Consider the following 21,774-nt stretch of genomic DNA (forward strand, 5'->3'; position numbering starts at 1 on the left):
ATTTGATTTGATTTGGTCTTTTAGGGATTTCCAGAGAAGATTTCTAGGGATTGAATCGAAGGCAGCGTTCAGATCAACAAAGGCCATGTACAGATGACCCATCTTAAGCATTGTATATTTCCAACTCATGAATAGAATCTAAAAAAAACTGGTAAATTCTGCTTTTTTTAACTCTAAAACCAGCTTGATAAATTGATAAAATATTATTCTCCTCAATCGCAACATTTAATTTTATTAAAATTTGTTGGGCATATATTTTTTGTAAAACATCTATTAAACTAATTGGATGATAATTTGAAGGGTCTTGGTGGTTACCGTTTACATATTTATTTTATTTCAGCACCTTTCCATGATTTCCATGATTCCGGTATAGCTGTACATCTGTTATAAGAACACACGCCCTTTTGATTAAAAGGTGAGTATTAAAACGCACTGGGAACACCGCTTGGTTTCTCATCTGCAGTTCAGCTGTGTGTGCTGGCCAGTGCTATGTTCAAGTTGATTCCACCATTGTGCCCCGGATCTTTGCATCTGTTGTGGTTGTGTTGGATGTATGTGTGTTGGCCGTGTTATTGCATCACTTCCTGGGTGTGCTGTTGTGTGTATACTGTGCTGATTTGTGTTGTATGGGTTGGTGTTGTGTCACTCATGTCTGTGTGTAACTGGAATGCTTGGTGTGCACACACTTCTTGTTGTGTGTACAGTGCTGTGTGTATGTGGCCTTGACATTGCCTGATGTCCTGCAGTGTTTGTTCATTTTTTGGCCTGTGTATCTGTAGTTGGTTTGATGTGGCTGTGTTGTTCTGTGATGGGGCACTTCTTGTGTGATTTGTGGTATGTTGTGTGTGCTTTGCTCCTGAGTGATGAGGTTGTGCACTCCTGTTGTGGCTGTGCTCCCATTGCCTTGCCACAGTTTGGCTGACAGGGCATGTCTGTTTTTGTTGTGGTACTGTGTGTGTTTCATTTGGGGTATGTGTTAATGTGAAGTTTTATGCAGACATTTGCTGTGGCATCCCTGTGTGTGATATTTGTGGTTAAACCCAGGGGGTGTGTTTGTTTGAGTGTGTGTGGACTGGCAAGTATTGGCAGCCTTCAGTGTATGTGGCACTGGTGTTGTGCGCTGCTGTGGGGGGGGGGGTATGTGTGTACATGCCTCCTGTTGTTTGTCAGTGATGGAGTATGTATATAGGTCCTGTGTGATGTGCTGGTGGTGAATTCCTGTGAGGAGGTTGTATGCACGTGTGGCTGTTCCCAGCTTGAATTCCAGGCCTTCCTTGCTTCCTTGTGTCTTTACCTGGCATGCCTTGCTGTCTCCCTGTGTGGTTGCACTGTGTTGCCTGTGGTTTGACTTCACTGACTATACCAGCCATGTGTGGTTTTATGGTCTGAGGGGGATGGTCTGTGCTCCTTGTCTTGCATGTGATGTGCACATGCTTGTTGTGTGTCTCCATGGCCTTCCTTTTGTGTACATCCCACTTTGGCTTGCTGATTTGTTGTGCTCCATTGCTGTTGGCATTATGTGTGTGTGTGGTATGTATGTGCGACTATGCTGGCTATGTGTCCATTTGTATGTTTGTTCCTTGTATGTGTTCATTTGGTGTTTGTACTCATGTTTGTTTCCATGTGTGTGGTGGTGTGTCTGTTTCCCTGGCACTGTGCTGTGTGTTGTGTGTTCCTGTGCAGCCACTCCTGCAGTGGCTGTCTCCCTGGTTGTTTGTGGTGTGGTGCAGAGCGTGAATTCACCTGTCTTGTTGTTGTGCATGTGAGTGCACAGGATGGGCACATGGCCTGTGCCTTCATGGGGTTTGCTGAAAGGTGGTGGTAGGAGGTGGGTCCCTGGGGTCTTTGGGCCCTGCCCATGCCTTGGACTGGCCCTGCCTTTTGGATTGTGCTCATGTATTCCCTTGTATTCACCACTGTAGTGTTGTGACCGGGACATTGCTGCAAGTTTGCTGTAGATGTGTGTCCAGGATGCAGAGGGGTGACTTGGTAGCAGGTGGGTCATGTGAAGTTCCCCTTGTGCATGTGTTACTGCCCCCAGCAGGGTGTCTGTTGTGGATTTTGTCCCTGTGTCAGCCTGTGTGTTGTGTGATGTGCTTGTGTAGTTGCGTACCTGCGTGGCGTCCGTGGCAGTCCATGAGTTGATAGAGATGTAGCAGGTACAGCACCGGGGACACGTGTAGAGGAGGGTCCATGTTGGTCGTGACCAGGTGGAGGGGACCGGGACTCTAGTTTCACGCTCTGCTGTCGAGCTTCTGCCGTCTCTGATTGTGCGGTGTCTCTGCTGCTGTTCGTCTGCTTGTTTGGGGCATTCTAATTTGTGGAGCGGGTCGGAAGTCATTCCGCATGGTGGTGAGTCTCCATTGGCTCACACCGCCGCGGTGGCGGGCACACTTTGATGGTGGTACGCGTCGCACCGCGGTGGACGGGAATTGACCTATGTTTGGCAATGCTAATATGGCGGACGTGTTTTCCGCTGCTCACGGGCTGAAACATTCGTTTTTCCGCACTGCCAGCATCACGGTGGTGCCACCGCTCGCCATCCTAATGGACCCCTAATAGTATTGTAGATATTGTTATATTTATTAGAACTATAAAACAGAATCAATAAATAATTAAAAACGTGGTAAAAATATTTTATTAGTAGTATTCTTTTTCAAAATAAATGTAGATGTTTGTATGTATTGTAACATATATTTTTATTTTTTTGTAGGTTTTCCCACGGTTTCCCATTGAAGTAAATATGTGAAATTGCCTTTTTTTTCCTTTTTACAGAAAGAGATGATGTTGCCGAGTGTGAGTAAGTTTTGTCGTTGCGAGGTTAATCGCAGTCCGGATCATAAGGAAGGGAGAGCTTCGTCCAGATAAGGAACATTTTAATTATTAAAAATAGATTTAGTGTGGTGTAGTTTATTGTAAGGAAAGAGGAAGGAGGTAGTAAGAACTTGGAAAGATGTATTCTAATGTTATTGCATTGTATGTTTTAACAAAAAAAAAATCCAAAAAAGGATGCAGTTGTAGGCTCACGTCGGGTTGATTGCTATCGTTACACTCTTTGTTTAATAGGATTACTTTTAAAAGAATGTTTCTATTTTCTATTAAACAGTAGTGTATTGAAAGTAATCTTTTTGGTGATTTTTTTGATTTGATGGATTTTTAGTAATTTTGTTATTGCGTTGTCGTGGTTTTCCGGATCGAACGAAAGAACATGGAAAAAGACTTTGTGGGTTGCAAAAAGAATTTTGTGGCCATTTTTAAACCATTTCTATATTGTTTTTGGGCCTTCTGCAGGACTTTGGTCATGAGAGGATTTCAACAATAGATTTTTTGGTTGCGATTTTTTACAAAACGTTTTTACTTTTTCATTTTTTTTCAACTTAAATTCGAGCAAGAGAGAGCATTGATTGAATCTTGTTGCATTTTTTTTTCAAGAAAGCATTTTTTTCAGGATTTTCTGGGGGTAAGCACAGTACATTTTACAGCTCAATTTTTGCTGGTAAAATATGGCTTTGCTGAACTATGTCCATTTTGGTTAGTTTAACTCAGGTCACAGATTATTTCCAATGGATTGAAGGACTGCTCAAGACTCTTGGTGAGATGTGGGATTGTACGTAAGTCCAAGAGTTGGAAAAAGAAGACAACTGAAGTTAAGAAACCCGACTTTTACTTATATTTTTTTTTTAATGCCAATTGAATTAGGGGAATTCTTGGTCAAAACAGGCAAGTGAGGTTTAGGAGTTAGTGTAGATTAGAAATGTAGGATGTGTGCAATATTATCTAGGTAGTCTAAAGCCACCATCAACAAAAATCGCACCCAACAGTCACTCAGACATTTCTTTTGTTCTTTTAGAGATTCATGGGTTCAGACTACGAGTTAATGATTGCACTATTCTCATTTCCTGGAACCATTGCTCCTTCGTCAAAATTTCCAAGAAATGATAGAAGTTAGGATGTGGTTTACCGATAGATTTGTTGAAGGAGTTGTGCCATCCGTCTATGGCATTATTGGTTTTTGCTCCTCCATCTAAGCACGTCGAGTAGCAGTTCTACCACTTAACATGGAAATGTGGTTCCCCCTGCGGACTGACCTCCATAGATTGCCAATCCGTGTGCCTTTCATTGTAATTTAGAAGGGGTGTCCTTGTTTGCAGTAAACTAGTCAGATTCAGTAATATATGTGTAGTATTCATCTACCCAGTCAGGAGGGACAAAGCAAAGTGCAGTTAGTGTCTTCAATTCAAATTGTAGTTTACTCTCTGATATATAAACCTCAAGCAAGGATGCTTTTTGAATTTTTATCCAATATGTAAATGTAAATGTAAATGTGTTTCGATTTATATAGCGCACTTTAACCCAGGGGCCTCAAGGCGCTTGCTTAGGGAACCCGTCCTGGTATTCCCCTGTGAGATACCCCGGCCGGGTATCCACAAGGTGAAAGCCAGGCATCCCGCCGCGAGGGGCCGTTGTGGAGATTAAGCAAGCTATTGCCCAGAGTTGCAGAGTGTGACCCCGTGAGTCGAGTAGGCACCAGAGCGAGAATTGTCGACTCGTGGAATTTTTGAGCCCGAGACCTGCCGAGGCAGGGAATGGAACCCTGGTCCACGGCCGATCTCAGCTTCTGGGTCTGCCGCCTCTAACCACTGAGCCACGCTTCTCCACAATATGCCTGTGAAAGTGAAAAAACATCTTTGAATTTGGGTATCCGTGTACATTCTGGTAATTGTTTTTATCATAGGAAATTCAAAGTCAATTAACACTTTTCTAGGACTTTGTTCTTGGTTTTAGCTTTTGTCACTGACAAAAATTCAGTGTATGTTGAGGATTGTTTATCAGGGAGTAAACTGTACACCAAGTGCACTACTGTTTGATTAATGTAGGCATGAATATTATCTATTTGGATGAATGGATGGGGTGTGGATTTAAACATCCCATCTATCATCCAAATATCACTACTCTCCAACCTAACATGATCATGGGGTGTGCTAGAGATTAGTATTCTTTTAAGAAGTTTTTTGTAGTCATGCAAAAGAAAGGATTCATTAGTAACGGTTACAGAAAGTTTAGTTGGAATGTTAATGTCATAAAAGGTTTGGGGTGTTACATGTAGGGGGTTACTTGCCTGTTTTTTACCCCAAATAATTCTGCTTAGGTTGGGGATTGTGGGCATACAACTTACTACATGTTTTGGAATGTTTTTAGGCACAGGGTTCATTGGAGGTGGATGCCAGGGCTTTAATGTCATTTATATTCTCCCTTCCTCAACTCTATCTCCATTTTAGAGGCAGAGTGGTTATGCTTGGTGTTCCTTTTAATAGTGTCACCAAGAGTAACCATTCTTCCTGTGCAATGGGATGAGTAATAGTGCACACACCTCTAATGACACCTGGGCTCAGTTAATCTCTCCTTACAATAAACGTACCCTCTGTGACTAAACAGGTCATTTTCCATGGCTTGATTGTATATATTTGGCTTCTTTTCTTGCTGCCATTCTCTGTAGAAAGAAGAAAAAGAGAAAAGGATTGTTTTATTGATTTTAAGTGTTGTTGTTTTTACAATTAATTTGCCTGCAAGTGAAAAGTTAGTGCACATTGTTTATTTTACAGCTTTATTTTTTTGCATAATTGTACCGGGATTTAAATGCATTGGCTTCATAATGTGTTTTTGGAATTGTTTCCTGCTTTTGTTCCTTGGATAAAAAAAGGTTAACTTTGGTTCGATTTTACAGAATTGTAAAGGTTACCTTGTGAAGGTATTTCTGTTGTCTTTTTGAAAAGGCCTGTGTATTTGCTGGTTTAATTGAGATTTTTCCTTCAGTTCTTCACTATGTTGTGTTAGAAGGTTTTGAACTATTAAAAGTGAAGAAATTTGAATAGTTTATTCTTTGGTTTTTTTTTGTTGCAAATAGCCTGCAAACAAATTGATTAGTGTTTTTGTCCCTGAAAACAAGTCATTTTGCTTTTGTTTATGAGGCTGACATTTTTACTGCAAAGATTATTTAAAAAAAATGATTTTGTACTTGAAACCTGCAAATAAAAATCATTATCTTGTTTTTGATTATTTTTACCTTGTATAGTTTGGCTTCTCCAGTGGTAATGGGATTTTTAATTTGCTTTGATTGATGAATGTGCTTCTCTATTCTTGCTGGTTTAGAGGGTTTAACCTGTTGAGAAGTTAAAGGAAAAGAAACATTTTTGACTGCATGCTTGACAAATTACAGAAATAAAAATAGGAAATTTACATTTTAAATTATTTTTATTATTATTTAAGTAGAATCACTTTTCACCCACCACCATCCAACACTTTCCGTGAGGCAAGCACAGGTTGGAGTAGGAATGGTAAATTTGCCCCCACCACCATCCAACACGTTCCCCGAGGCAAACACCTGTCAGAGTAGGATTAGTAAATCTGTCCCCACCACCTTCCAGCACTTTCACTCAAGCAAGCATCTGTCAGAGTTGGAATAGTAAATTTGACCACCATCATCATCCAACACGTTCCCTGAGGCATGAACTTGTTGGAGTAGGAATAGTAAATTTGCCCCACCACTAACCAGCACTTTCCTAAGGCAAGGTCATGTGGGAGTAGGAATAGTAAATTAGTCCCCACCACCATCCAACACTTTCCCTGAGCCTGTTTCCTGAGGGAAAATCATGAAGGTGTTAAATTACTAATATGTTAGACATCATTTTGATCTTTGCAAGCTTATGTTGTATTTAATAACTCAATAATGTTTTTTTTTTCGTTCAAAATATTGGTTACATTTTACTTATATTTGATTTTGTGAAGGTTTGTTCCTTGGTGTTGATTTATGCCCAAACTCTATTTATTGCTTATGGACTTTTTCAAATGTACATACATTTTGTTCCATTATTCACTTACTTTTTACAGTTGAGATGATTTCTCGAATATCTGCTTTAGATTAGTGGGTCCTTTTCAAAATGAGGATATTTGGTAAATAGATAAAAAATTACTTGTGATTTATGTGTCAACATTTTGATGCTGTTTTATTGAAAATGTACACATAGGGGCAGATTACGATTGCGAAAGTACCGTCACCACCAGCCATGTGGTGGCGGTCCTTCCGCAATCGGACCGCGATATTTCCCCGGCACATTACGAGGGCGGAGGGAATCATGCTTGGACTGTGGCGGATGCAAAGACCGTCCACCACGGGACCGCTAAAAGCAATCTTACAGATTGCCTGGCAGGTGGTCCAGATAGCCTAAAAAGGTGGTAATGTCTAGTAGGCACTGTCAACCAAATTAGGATTCAGGCTACAGGTGCCCTAAAGGCTGGTGGGGATTTGTTAAGGGGCCCGGTGCTGGCCCCACTTGCGTTGGCAGGAGCTGGGGTACACTTGGTCGGTACCCATGGTACCCAACCTACATTTAAAAGCCCTATGTGGCAGGCACTGTGTGGTGTCTGCCCCAGATTGCAGGGAAATTCACAAACATGGTATTTTACCATTGCAGCCGGTGCTGCTCTCAGCAGCACCCGCTGGAATGTTAAAAAGCAAGATCCGACCACCATGGTGGTGGTCGCATCCTGATCGGGTGTGCGAGACCGGCTCATGCATGGCAGACGGTCCCAGTTCCCACCAGGCCGCCATCCTAATGACCCCATTGGTTCAGTCTGTAGATAGAAGTCCTCAATTTGGCTAACAGCAAAATTCTCCAGCTCCTACTGCTGTTTGTGATCACCTTGGCTGTCAGTTTACCACTGAGCACAAAATGGCGGTCAGCTTCTTTTATACATTTTTTTAGGGTAAACAACAATTTAAAATAAAATATGTATTGGAAACTGATTTTTCGTGCAATTCACAACTGAATGTATATTTATTTTGTCATGCGTAAAAATGTGCGTTTATACATTCCTTCTCAGAATGTCAGACATTTTGTGTAGTTTCTGGCACAGGGATTGTAACAAAAATAATTGGAGGACATATGTTTTATGTTCTTTGAAAAAGATTGTATATTTAATCTCTTTTTGACTCTGAAAGTAGTGTTTTTTTATGTTTAAAATGTATGTTTTATTTTCCCTGTCCTTTTAGAAATCTAGATAGATTTAATTATTATTACTCAGGTATTTTTATGGAAAGGTACTTTAAAAAGTACGCAAGCACTAAAATGAATACCTGGGTATCAATAATCTCCCCCACCCAAAACCTCTATTTCCCTTGCATCCCGTCTCTTAGGATGGTTTGAAAAAAATGAAAAAACTATTAATTTGTAGATAGATAATAAAAACATAGAATGTGTTGTATTGGTATGCGTAGTATTAGTATGCATTGTAATTGAATGCCTTGTAATGGGAGTTTTAATGTTTACCACCTATACAGAAAGGAGTGCTTATTCATAATGTTCACAAGCTAATTGCTTCAATGTTTATCTACCTCCTTTTTACTGATGACCCTAAGTCAAGCTTATGTCTACGGTGTGGAATTAATCGCTTAACTTAAAAAAAATTGTAATCAGCATACCTCAATACTTTCCTATCTTCAGTATCTATATTATTATAGGGTTCAATGTTTCAAGCCCCCTCCCAAGCACCTGCACCCAATCCCCTTAATTCAATTAAACTGAAAGCAAAACGTGCATACCTACAATTTCCATACTCTTTGAAGACTCCTTATTACCTGTCAAGGCTTTACCCATTCATCCATTAATGAGGTCTATCCACAAAAAAATATAAAATACACACAAATGTGTAAATAACATTAGGCTCTCACATTGCCACCACAATCTGTTACTACTGAAAGCTTTTATACACTTCACTGTCATCATTTAGCTACTGTCGGGTGGTACGCTCAACCCTCCCCCAAGTGCCCATACAGAATCAATACCCAGTACCACTGCACAACAAAAGGCACAATCGGTCTGACCATTCAGCAGATATGGTGACCGACACCCCAAAACAATATTTCCCCTCATTTGTGAATCTAACCTGAGATTCGGTGCATTCCCTTCCAGCGCAGCATCCTTTCTGCGATAATTCCCGCCATAAACTAACCACAAAATCTGGCCTTCTATTTGTAAACCGAAACTGACCAATCCGGTGGTGGCATTTTCAATACTCAGCTTTGCATATTGTTCCAAAGTTCCCTCTATGGTCTATCCTCCTACCATAATCTCATTGGTTCAAATTATCCAGTGTTGACCAATCCCATAGTGACATTTCCCACATTATGTTTTACGTGCTGTCTAGGTGTTCCCTCTCTGGTCCTACTTCGTTCCACACTCTCATTGGTTAGATTGCCTCATGTGGGCCAATCATAGTTCTCCTGGCCCCTGCACACAATCTGGCCTTCTATTTGTAAACAAAAACAAACCAATCCAGTGGTGGTATTTTCAATCCTCAGCTTTACATATTGTTCCGGTGCGCCCTCTCTGGTCCACCCTCCTACGATAATCTCATTGCTTCAAATTACCAAGTGTCGACCAATCAATCAATACACACTAGTAGTATTGTAGATATTATTATTATATTTATTAGCAATATAAGACAGAATCAATAAATAATTTAAAAATGTGGTAAAAATATTTTATTAGTAGTATTGTTTTTTTTTTAAATAAACATAGATTTTTGTAAGTATTGTAACATATATTTTTTATTTTCTTTGTAGGTTTTTCCCTTTTTACAGATAGAGAGGACGTTGGCGGGTGTACGTAGCTTTCGTCATTGCGTGGTTCATCGCAGAACGGATCAGAAGCAAGGGAGAGCTGCGTCCAGTTAAGGCAAATGTAATTATTAAACATAGATTAATTGTGGTGTAGTTTATTGTAAGGAGAGAGGAGGGAGGTAGTAAGAACTAGGAAAGTTGTATTTTGATGTTATTGTATGTTTTAACTTAAAAATCTTTTCCAAAACAGGTAGCAGTTGTAGGCCCAAGTCGGGTTGATTGCTTTCATAACACTTTTTGTTTCGAAGGATTACTTTTAAAAGAGTGTTTCTATTTTCTAGCAAACAATAGTGTAATGAAAGTAATCTGTTTGGTAATTTATTTGCTTTGACAGGGATTTAGAAATGTTGTTATTGTGTTGTTGCAGTTTTCCAGATAGGAAGAAAGAACTTGGACTTCATTGGTTGCAAAAATTCGTTTTGGCCATTTGTAAACCATTGCTATATGGTTTTTGGGACTTCTGCTGGACTTTGGTCATGAGAGGATTTCAACAATGGATTTTTTGGTTGTGATTTTTTACAAAACATTTTTACTTTTTCATGATGTTTTGAACTAAAATTCGAGGAAGAGATGATTACAGTGATGGAATCTTGTTGCGTTTTTTCCAAACAAGTATTGTTTTTCAGGAATTTCTTTGTGGTGCCTTTTTTGTAGGTAAGCACAGTACATTTTACAGCTCAATTTTTGCTGTTAAAATATTGCTTTGTCGAACTGTGTCCATTTTGGTTAGTTTAACTCGGGTCAAGGCTTTTATCACAGATTATTTCCAATGGATTGAAAGACTGCTCAAGACTCTTGATGAAATGTGGGATTGTACGTAAGTCCAAGGTTGAAAAAAGAAGATAACTAAAGGTAGGAATCCCGACTTTTATTTATAATTAAATTCTTTTTGGAAAATGCCAATTGAATTAGGGTAATTCTTTGTGAAAACAGGCAAGTAAGGAGGTATAGGAGTAAGTGTAGATTAGAAATGTATAATGTGTGCAATATTATCTAGGTAGTCTGAAGCCATTATCAACGGAAATTGTTGAATTGAACCCAATAGTCGCTCTGACATATCTTTTGTTCTTTGAGAGATTCGTAGGTTCAGACTACCAGTAAATGATTGCCCTAGTCTTATTTCTTGGAATCTTTGCTCCTTCTTCAAAATATCCAAGAAATGATAGATATTAAGCTGTGGTTTACCAATAGATTTGTTGAAGGAGTTGTGTCACCCCTCCATAGCATTATTTGTTTTTCCTCCTCTCTCTAAGCAGGTCGAGTAGCAGTTCTACCACTTCACATGGAAATGTGGTTTCCTCTGCAGCCTGACTACCGTAGATGGCCAATCCATGTGCCCTCACAGTAATTTAGAAGGGGTGCCAATTTTTCCTTGTTTGCAGTAAAGTAGTCAGATTCAGTAATAGAAGTGTAGTATTCATCTACACTGTCAGGAGGAACACAGAAAAGTGCATTTTGTTTCTTCATTTAAAATTGTAGTTTACTGCCTAATATGTAATCTCATTCTTAAGTAAGGATGTGTTTTGAAATGTCTCTACAATAAACGTACCCCCTGTGACTTAACAGTTTATTTTCCATGGCTTGATTGTATATATTTGGCTTCTTTTCTTGCTACCATTCTCTGTAGAAAGAAGAAAAAGACAAAAGGATTGTTTTATTTATTTTAAGTGAAAAGTTAGTGCACATAGTTTATTTTACAGCTTTATTTTTTGTGCATAATTGTCCCAGGTTTTAAATGCATTGGCTTCATAATGAAATTGTTTCCTGCTTTTGTTCCTTGGATGAAAAAAAGGTTAACTTTGGTTCGATTTTACAGAAAGGTAGAGGTTACCTTTTTAAGGTTTTTCTGTTATCTTATTGAAAATGCCTGTGTGTTTTCTGGTTTATTTGGGAATTTTCTTTCAGTTCTTGACTAACCCTGAGCGGAGTTCTCTTAGTCGCCCTACACTAACTTCTGCGAAGTTGCAAAAAAATATGTGGAATTCCGCAAGCGTGCTGAGTTGCTTGTTCTGCCAGTTCGCTGTGTATTTTTCCTGTTCGCAATGCGTTCTTCTTGTTTGGGAACACGTATGGCGGGTTCGGGAGAAATAGCTTGCGAACTTGCCCATGTGGTCACCAATGGGCTCGACCATCTTGTTTTTTACTTGTCCCGCCCGTTTGCGATGTGTATTTCCTGTTCTGGGATGCGTATTGCGTTTTCCTGCCCGTTTGTGATGCCTATTTCCTGTTAGCGAACGTGTTCATGACAGTTTTTGCATGCTCTGGAAAATATTGCGTGAACTTGCCAATGCAGTTGCAATAGGGGCGGCCATCTTGTTTGTCAATTTTTTGCTATGGTTCTGGGCCTGCTTTTCTATCCTCCCTCTAGCTTTTCAATCCTTTGTTGCTTAAAACATTTGTTTGATCTTTTTGATTTATTATCTATCTCTCTTTCACTACTTGTTCAGTCTTTTTCTAATACATACTTTTTTCATTTCTTTTACTTACTTTTTTAATTCCTACCTTTACTTTTCCACACCCCAAGTGTCCACAACCAAGGCAAAGGGCAAGGCCCGTCGCTGCAGCCAGAGCTGTTACCACCTTCCACAAGGAAGGTTGAGCCCAATAGGGGTGCAGGCATACCTCTTATTTGGAAAGGCGGAGGTGGCCGCATTAGTTTTTTTTGTGCAGCGCCACCTCCGCTTAAACCTGGCAGCAGGCGGCAGGCCTGGGTCTGGGTATAGGCTCTAGGAGCGTCACCAGCGGTCGGGAAGGGTGCACCAGACAGTGTTTCTCTGCTCTGGGGTCTGGTGCACCCTTAACCAGCTTATGCACCAGTGGTCCGATATCCTGGACCAGGAGCAGGACCTGCTGGACCTGCTAGGAGTTGAGGTCCCAGGGCTTGGTGAGTAGCTATTTAATATTACTACTTTGTGTTCTTCTCCTCTGTGTAATATACTACGGTGCCGCTCGAGGCTGCATAGCGGACATTTGAAAGCTCACCTGCCAAGGAACTTTGCCAGCAACACCGGGACTCTTCAGGATTTGGGGGCACTCACCGGAACCAGCTGCGGGACTGCGAGGACCAGGTAGCACAGCGCCAAAGACACCGGCCGTACCTGGGTCCTCTTCCCGCCCGCCTGCATTTGAAAACGCCTTGCGGCCCCCGCTTTGCGGGAGCCGCTCGAGACTGCATAGCGGATATTTGAAAGCTCACCTGCCGTGGAACTTTGCCAGCAACACTGGGACTCTTCAGGATTTGGGGGCACTCGCCGGAACCAGCTGCGGGACTGCGAGGACCAGGTAACACAGCGCCAAAGACACCGGCCGCACCCGGGTCCTCTTCCCGACCCGCCCCCCTGCATTTGAAAACACCTCGCGGCCCCCGCTACGCGGGAGCCGCTCGCGGCTGCATAGCGGACATTTGAAAGATCACCTGCCGTGGAACTTTGCCAGCAACACCGGGACTCTTCAGGATTTGGGGGCACTCGCCGGAACCCACTGCGGGACTGCGAGGACCAGGTAGCACAGCGCCAATGACACTGGCCGCACCTGGGTCCTCTTCCCGCCCCGCCCCCCTGCATTTGAAAATGCCTTGTGGCCCCCTTTTCGTGGAAGCCGCTCGAGGCTGCATAGCGGACATTTGAAAGCTCACCTGCCGTGGAACTTTGCCAACAACACCGGGACTCTTCAGGATTTGGGGGCACTCGCCGGAACCAGCTGCGGGACTGCGAGGACCAGGTAGCACAGCGCCAAAGTCACCGGCCGCACCTGGGTCCTCTTCCCGCCCCGCCCCCTTAGTATTCTCTATTTAGGCAGCTCAGCACACGCGCACGCGGGACGTGCGCGGGTGAGTACCGGGCGAAGCCCGGGCCAAGGGCGTGCCCGTTTGTGCCCGTTAGAGACCGTTAAAGACTGGGCTGGGCCACCCCCTAAAAAGTACAATCATTTAGTTCTATCTCAAAAATCCTAGATATTCTCCCCATACTGTCCCATACTAACCCTGGGACTCTGCTTACATATCCACACGTCCACCCTCTTTGTTGTAAGGAAGACAGTACTCTAATACCTATCATGTCTACACGAGGAAGCAGAAGCAAAACTTCCAAGGATGGGCAAATTACAGGTCCTGTTGATTACTTTTTCACTAGAGCGAACACTTTCATAGATCAGAGTATCTCCCTGATAGAACGTAGAGTGTCCCAAGATTTAGCAAATGCAAAAAGATCCTCTTTGGGACTTCTGGCGGATGCAAGAACGCCGGATCAACTTAGGGACCCAGGACCGAGTGAAGCCTGTGGCCAAAGGCATAGCCTACCAACCATGGTTGATCTATCGGTCTCAAAGCTCTCTGATTCACAACTATCCTTGGAATTAGAAAACATCCCAGACCTAGTGATTCAAACTACCCCAGAAGAAATAAGACAGTCAAGAGGGAGGAGGGAGGTTGCAATAAGAAAAAAAAACCTACAGCCCCAAACAACCAAAAATCTAAAAAATTACATAAAGTTCCCAACAAGACAGGAGAGCCCCGAACCTTTACCCCACCGAGAGGAGATCAGGAATTCCATAATGTAATTGTTCACCAAGCACCACATGGCACCCCAGCTCCCATTACTGGGGAAATCGTAACTGACCTCCCATCAGGTAAGGAGGCAGACGACAACTCCGATTCCAACGCCCAATTACTAATTAAAATTGGTGATCTATTTAAGCAACTTTTCACACCACTAGAAATGAGACTGGGACAAATAGAAAAAGCACTTGCTGATTTGACAACTTCTGTAAAAATTAAGCCAAATTAGGGGGTACAAACGGCAGGGGGAGGTAAGCAGCCACCCGCAACCTCCACTGTTCAAAATAAACAATCTATCCCCCCAGTAGCTAAACCAGCCCAACCCATAGTGAGGAAAAAAAATACTTTAGAAAACACACTAAGTAACTCCCCGATTAACATTACCAACACTAATTTGGAACAAAAGAACATGGGCCCAAAAACAACAGCTACACAGCCGAACAGAGGGTGGGTTAGAGGACCCCCTGACGGAAGATTTTCTGTACATCTTCCACCGGAGGCCAGCCCCTTCATAGTTGTAATGACCGGCGTTCCAGAATTGGGAGATCAAACAATTGAAGCAACCTGGTCACTAAAGAACAAGGTCCAACATTGGCTAAGTGCAAATCGCCCACCTCCTCCTTACTGCTCTACTAAGATTCTAATGGTAAGAAGAGCCCCTTGGGTAGGGCATGGCAAAAAAACAATACAAGGTGATTGCGTTCTTATCACCTTTGATGACCCTAGACTGGTTGACCACATTTGTTCATGGTACCACCCGACCTTAACTGGCGCTATAGGAACAAAGCGCCTTTCCTTCTTCTACCCCCCGAGACATCGTAATGGCTATCATTGCGATGGACCCTGGCACACAGTAGGCCCTCGACATCGGGGTAGAGAAAGGGACGACTGGGGAGGACCATATCATAGGGATCCCTATAGAGAACCACTATCTTGGGAGGGCTGGAGTGGCATCCCAACGACGAATAGATATAGTGGCCTTGAGCTAGTTGATTGACCATCACAGGCTGAAAATCATTCTAGCCCCAACAAAGGAGAATCAGAGCACAATACTGGACCACAAATAACTCAAACTCCAACTAGGGACCCCCAAACTTTGAGTATCGTGTCTTGAAAATTGCCGGTCTCCGTCCCAAGATTGTGGACGGCTCCACCATAAGTTTCCTAGACAGACACCAAATTGTATGTCTTCAGGAGACATGGTCACCAACGGAATTACACCTCCTGGGCTTTAGGACATTCTTTTCACCAGCCCCGGCGGGGAGCAAGGGCAGAGCTAAGGGGGGATTAACTATCTATATAGCGAATACCATTCAACAAATAAAAATAACCACTCTTGAACTAGATGCAAATTTCCAGCTTCTTCCCCTTTCCCTACCCAAAAATGAGACTGTCCTACTCATTAACTTCTATAACAACTTGGAGGAAGGAGAATTCCTGAGAGTAATACTAAATCTAAATGAAAAACTCTCTCATTTTAGACAGACGAAAGGCGGGAAAGGTGTTGTCTTTTTTTATGGGGAGGGGATTTCAACTTGCATCCCTGTCCTTATTTTAGTAAAAACTGTGGTGGAATGGTTAATGAGCTGGATATCCCAGTTACTCATTTTTGTCATACCAAATCGGGCACACCCATGAATGACCTTCTGTCAGACTTGGGTCTTATAATAGCCAACAACTCGAACTCAAAATCAAGAAAGCTAGAACCAGCATATGTAGGGAGGGGTTACCAGTCTACTGTTGATTACATTCTCATATCAGATGGGCTGTTAAATAGGATTAAGCATGTTGAGGTTCTACTAAATACACTAAGCGATCACTCAGCTATCAGGATAGAACTCAACTTACTACACCAACAATCCCTCGCATCAACGATAGCTAAAGCTCTGAACCAGAACAATTTATATCTGGCACAGGTAAATGGTTATACTTTAAAATGGAGGAAGACAAACCCTGGGCAAATCACCGAAGAGGTGATTAAATTAGCCTACCCTCACATCATAAAATGCCTTGATTTAACCACGACAGGGGAGGAAGTCATAAGTAACTTCCCTAAAATTCTAACCGTCATCAAGGGCCTCCTAACAAAAAAATCAAAGGTAGAAACTTCAAATAAGAGAGGTTGGTTTAATCATAGCTGCACCTTGGCACATTCCAAGCTCAAAGTGGCCCTGAAAAAAAAAAATAGAGATCCACAGCTAATTGCCAGACTCAGAAAAGAATATCTGTCTGCCCGAAACCAGAGAAAGGCCGAATTAAAACAAGCCTTGTGGGATGAACTACATAAAAGTGCCCTAAACAAAAACACCGAGGCATTCTGAAGAGCAGTAAGATCCCACTTCTTAAATGACGATAACCTCCCAAAAATAGAAGTGGCCATAGAAGAAGGAGCTTGGGTCTCTCACTTCTCAAAGATTTTTAAGAAACAAATACTTTTAGGAAGTGAAGAAATAACTCATCCAGCTGTCGTTTACCCCATCTCAATAGAATTCGACATTTCCGAGGTCCTTACGGCCCTAAAATTAAGTAAAAATTGAAAAGCTCCGGGCCCCGACGGAGTCCCGGTGGATATTTTTAAATATAATACGGACCTCTGGGCTCCCATACTGACCAGGGTGTGTGCGGCAGCCGCAAAAAAGGGACTCCTGGAATCCTGAACCAAGTCTGTTATGGTCCAGATCTTTAAAAAAGGAGATCACCAGGAGCCTACCTGCTACCGCCCCATTTCACTGTTGGACTCATTGGGTAAGGTAGCCGGTAGGGTCATCCTTGAGCGTCTCCAACAGTGGGCAGAGGATGGGGGGGTACTGTCCGACTTACAATTCGGCTTTCGGGAAGGATTTGGTACAGTGGAGCAGGCCTTAAATCTGTCAATAATCGTGGGAAAATATATTCATGCAAAAAAAGACATGCTTTATATGGTGTACGTGGATCTGTCCGCAGCCTTTAACTGCGTGTCCTATTCAAAACTATGGCTAGTCCTGTCACAAATGGGTGTGGACCCCTCACTTTTAGATTTTCTGAGGGAACTATACTCCAAGGCTTCTGCAAGAGTACGTTACGGTGTTAGGGGTGAGTTGACTGCATCTTTTGGAGTAGAGCATGGAGTCAGGCAGGGTTGTGTCTTGGACCCCTTCTTATTCTCCTTATATACAAACAGCCTGGAGAAGGAGCTTCTGAGGGGGGCTCAAGACCTCCCCCAAGTAAAACAACGCCCGATTCCCACTCTGCTCTATGCAGACGATGCCGTCATCCTGGCCCGTACTCCTTGCGAGCTACAAAAGGCATTGACCAGGTACGTGGATTTCATGGGCAGCCTTGACCTCCACATTAATATTAAGAAGACCTTTGTAATGGTGGCAGGCAAAGGGAAAAAAGGTTTCAGGGACATATCTCTCAATAACCAAAAACTTGAATTGACGGCCCAGTATCTGTATTTAGGCATCACAATAGATGAAAAATTGAATTGGAAAGCAGCAGTTGAGTCTAGAAAACATTCTTTTAAGAGGGCAATAGAAGCTCTGATGTCTTTCTCACAAAAATTGGGCAAACAGTCGCCTGTGGAACTACTGAAAATTTATAACGCGAAATGCCAGACGGTAGCTCTGTATGGGGCTGGGGTTTGGGGGCACGCGGACGTTAGTGCTCTACAGGTGGCAGAACATTCCTTTTCAAGATTTCTTCTGGTGGCACCAAGGCGAATCTCCACATATGCATCCCACATTGAATTAGGCATTCCACACATTGAGGACCTGGCAAAAATCCAACCTTTGCTATTGTGGCAGCGTATATGGACCTCAGATAAAAACATGTTAACCATAGGGATTGTGGCAGACTCAATGGCATTAGATCATTCGGGAAAAATAAAATGGCTCATCTACATCAGAAATTTCCTTACGGACTTAGGCCTGGAGGCATACTATATCACACCAGAAAAGATCTGTGAGATATCCAAGAAGGAGTTGAAAGAAATGGCCTTGACTCACTTAGATGGACTATGACTCACAAGTGAAATAGGGAAACCTTCTGTCCACCATGCAATCATGGTCCATTCTGTCCCCACAATTCAGCCCTACCGGCGGCGGTGCTGTCTGATTTTCCTGCTGTTTCCAGCGATGTGTCCAGGCAGCTGTTGGCCAATTTGAAATCTGGCTCGCCACTTGACCCCTGCCCCGCCAAATTTTTGGCTGGGATGGCGGAGGCGGTGAATCCGCTGGTTAATCCCATCCTCAACGCCTCTCTGAGGGAGGGGAGGGTCCCTAGCTCTTGGAAAAGAGCGATGGTGATCCCCCTCCTAAAGAAACCGGGTCTCGACGCTGAGGCTCTGGCCAATTATAGGCCAATTTCACTTCTTCCGGCCCTCACGAAGATCACGGAAAAACACGTCCACGGTGTCCTGTCGCGCTTTTTGGAAGCTAACAATCTGCTCCACCCACCCCAATCCGGTTTCCGTCCTAATTTTAGTACGGAAACGGCATTGCTAGATGTCACTGAGATCATCAGGGAGACTCTGGATGTCGGCGGGAGGGCCATGCTGGTCAAGTTAGATCTATCGGCGGCCTTCGACACCGTCCCCCATAGGGCGCTCTTAGCGAGGCTTTATGACATCGGCCTTAGGGGGACGGCACTCAGGTGGTTTACATCCTTCCTTGAAGGCCGCCGCCAGACGGTCTGGGTTTCCCAGAACTCTGCCGAGATGCCGCCATTGGGAGTTGGGGTTCCACAGGGTTCTGTGTTGAGCCCCACGTTGTTTAACATCTTTATGTCCCCTTTGGCGGCCTTGGTGGAAGCATATGGGGCCCAGATCGTCTCCTACGCCGACGACACGCAACTCCTCTTCACATGCGGGAAAGACCAGGAGTTTGATGGAGGGAGAATTCGGGACTGTCTTACATTGGTCTTTGACTGGTTCCAACGGAACAGTCTAAGGGCCAACTCTAGCAAGTCCGAGGTTCTATTCTTCAGTTGCGTTGTCGATCCGGAGTGGCAGCACTGGTGGCCGTCCGACATGAGCCCTCCTGCACAGTCTTCCTTGGTGGCTAAAAATCTGGGTGTCAAGCTGGACAACCAGCTGTCGCTGCGAACACATATTCTGGGTCTGGCTGGCACCTGTTATGGAATTTTGAAAATGCTCCATAAATTCCTGCCCCTGCTGTCTGAGGAGCACAGGCGTATTACTGTGCAGGCTCTCGTCGGCTCTAGGCTAGATTATGCTAATGCCCTCTTCCTTGGCCTCCCTGATTACCTAGTTCAGCGCCTACAGGTGGTACAGAACTCTGCCGCCCGGGCCATCTTTGGCCTGCGTAGACGAGCTCGAGCTTCCGGGCTGCTACAGGCGCTACACTGGCTGCCTATCCGGAAGCGGATCCAGTTTAAATCCCTGACTCTGATGCACAAAGCCCTGTTTGGATCAGGGGCTGGATACCTGCGGCGGAGACTGGCCTTTTATCGACCAGTCCGCTCCTTGCGCTCGGAATCCCTTTACAAATCGGTGGTCCCTCGGGTGAGGAAGGCCCGCACGGGAGGGCGCTCTTTCAGCTGCAAAGCTCCACAGCTGTGGAACTCGCTTCCTCTTTCGCTGCGCAGCACTGCTAATTTGTTCCAGTTCAGGAAGAGCCTGAAGACCTGGCTTTTTAATCTCTAGGCTGTTCTTATTGTTTCAGTTTCAGTTCTTTTTCTCATTCTCTTTGCTGTGTTGTGTTATTTTTATTCTGAGCTGCAGGTGGAAAGCGCCGGGACACTCTTTTCGAGTAGCCGTGCGCTATACAAGAACGCTGTAACATAACATAACATAACATAACTACCTAACGCTTGAAATTGGCATTTTTGATCGCTTTTTACTAACCAGATTCAGATTAAACCTTTTCCATCAGTTAGTAGCCTTCCCCATGAGAAACACCTGGGAACAAACGTTAGGACACTGTCCTTGCGATGATACATATGTTCAGAGCACTATACATACAGTATTGTTCTGTAAGTTCTATCATGTTCATCGCAAAATTTGGCTGGTACCATTGCTGAAATTGTGGGACTTAAGACAGTGTCGCCCTGCCATACTGCGCCTTCAATTTCTGGATTCTGATGTCACTTGTTATCACATGGTTAACTTCCTAAAATGTATTTTTAAACATAGAGACAATCTGTGAGAAAACTGCTTACAACACAATGAAATGTATTTAATGTAAAGAGAATTGAAATATTTTTTAAGCATTTTTCTCCAAACTTTTATTGTAAAATTTTATTGCAAATACTGTTTCCTTTTACCATTTTATGATATGATGTGTGCAATAATGCTTTTATGGATTTCTATTACGAAATACCGAATAAAGAAATGTATTACTATACTACGAATATAATTTTTTTCTAAAATGCAGTAATGTTGCATCCTACATTGCAGGTAAATTACGTTTAAAAATCTTCTGTGATTGTTATGCCACAGGTGCTCTGCGTTACTAATCTTACTTGTTTGCAACTTTGCACTAGCTTGGGCTGATTATGTTAGAGTTTACTTTAGAGAAGTTAAGCTAGGTAAGGCTAGAGAGACTATGGTCCTTCCGTTGTCCTCCTGTCACTAAGAGATAGGGAAGGATTGATAGGTTTAGTTACTTAGTATTAGTTGGTAATTTTTTAGCAGTCTGCATGACGCATCCTCTGTTATGTCATATGCTGTTGAGTACTGCTTACCCCAGTCCTCAGTAGAATCTTTTGTAGTTTGTTTAGTGAGTGGTAATAGACTTAGCACTAGCACAACATCAGCAGCAACCAGCCAACGATTTGGAGTATGGAAAAATGTAGGCATGTGTCCTTGATCTACTCATTTTTGAGGACTAAAATAAATGGAAATGTAGACTTCGTTAACAATTGGCCAGTCTCGAATAGGTGGGCTAGATCAGGTGGTACTTAGGCTTAGTTAGTAGTCTGGAATCAGAATGGAATGCTGGATTAGTGTTTATAAATAATAACTGGACGGTCCGCGAATCCCGCAATCATCAATGTTTCTTTCTTATATCTTTCATGATCAACATGCAGAGGCAAGATGACGGGGTCGTTGGAGTCGACGGGAGCAGCTGCACAAGATGACGGCCAGAACCACTCCTCTACCGAGGGCTCTGCTGCTGGCCGTAAGTCCTCCTGTTGTAAATATTAATAATTATACTCCCTATCTTTTACTGCACCTTATTTTTTCTGAACTATAATTTCCGTTTCCTAATTCTATTTTTTACCAATTCTTCTTCGATCTAGACTATTTCTTTTTACATTCTTGTTATCCCAGCTTCTAACTGCTTCTGCTATGACTCTCTGCCACTCTTTGTTTAAAAGGTTTTAAAACTCAGATTCACCAATAGTTCTATCTACTGAGTCCAGTCCTTTGGTTTGTCCTCTTCTAGTCTTCTTAGTCTTGAGGTTTTTCGGTAATTCCCACCAGCAAAGTTCACAACCAAATATTTTATTATTTTAGATAGGATAGGACATACTACTACTAGTCTACTCTAATCTAGTACCCAATTTGTACTAGTGATGTATGTTGTATATGTATCGA

The sequence above is a fragment of the Lissotriton vulgaris genome, chromosome 2_1 (genome assembly GCF_964263255.1).
Source record: "Lissotriton vulgaris chromosome 2_1, aLisVul1.2, whole genome shotgun sequence".
Lineage (NCBI taxonomy): Eukaryota > Metazoa > Chordata > Amphibia > Caudata > Salamandridae > Lissotriton > Lissotriton vulgaris.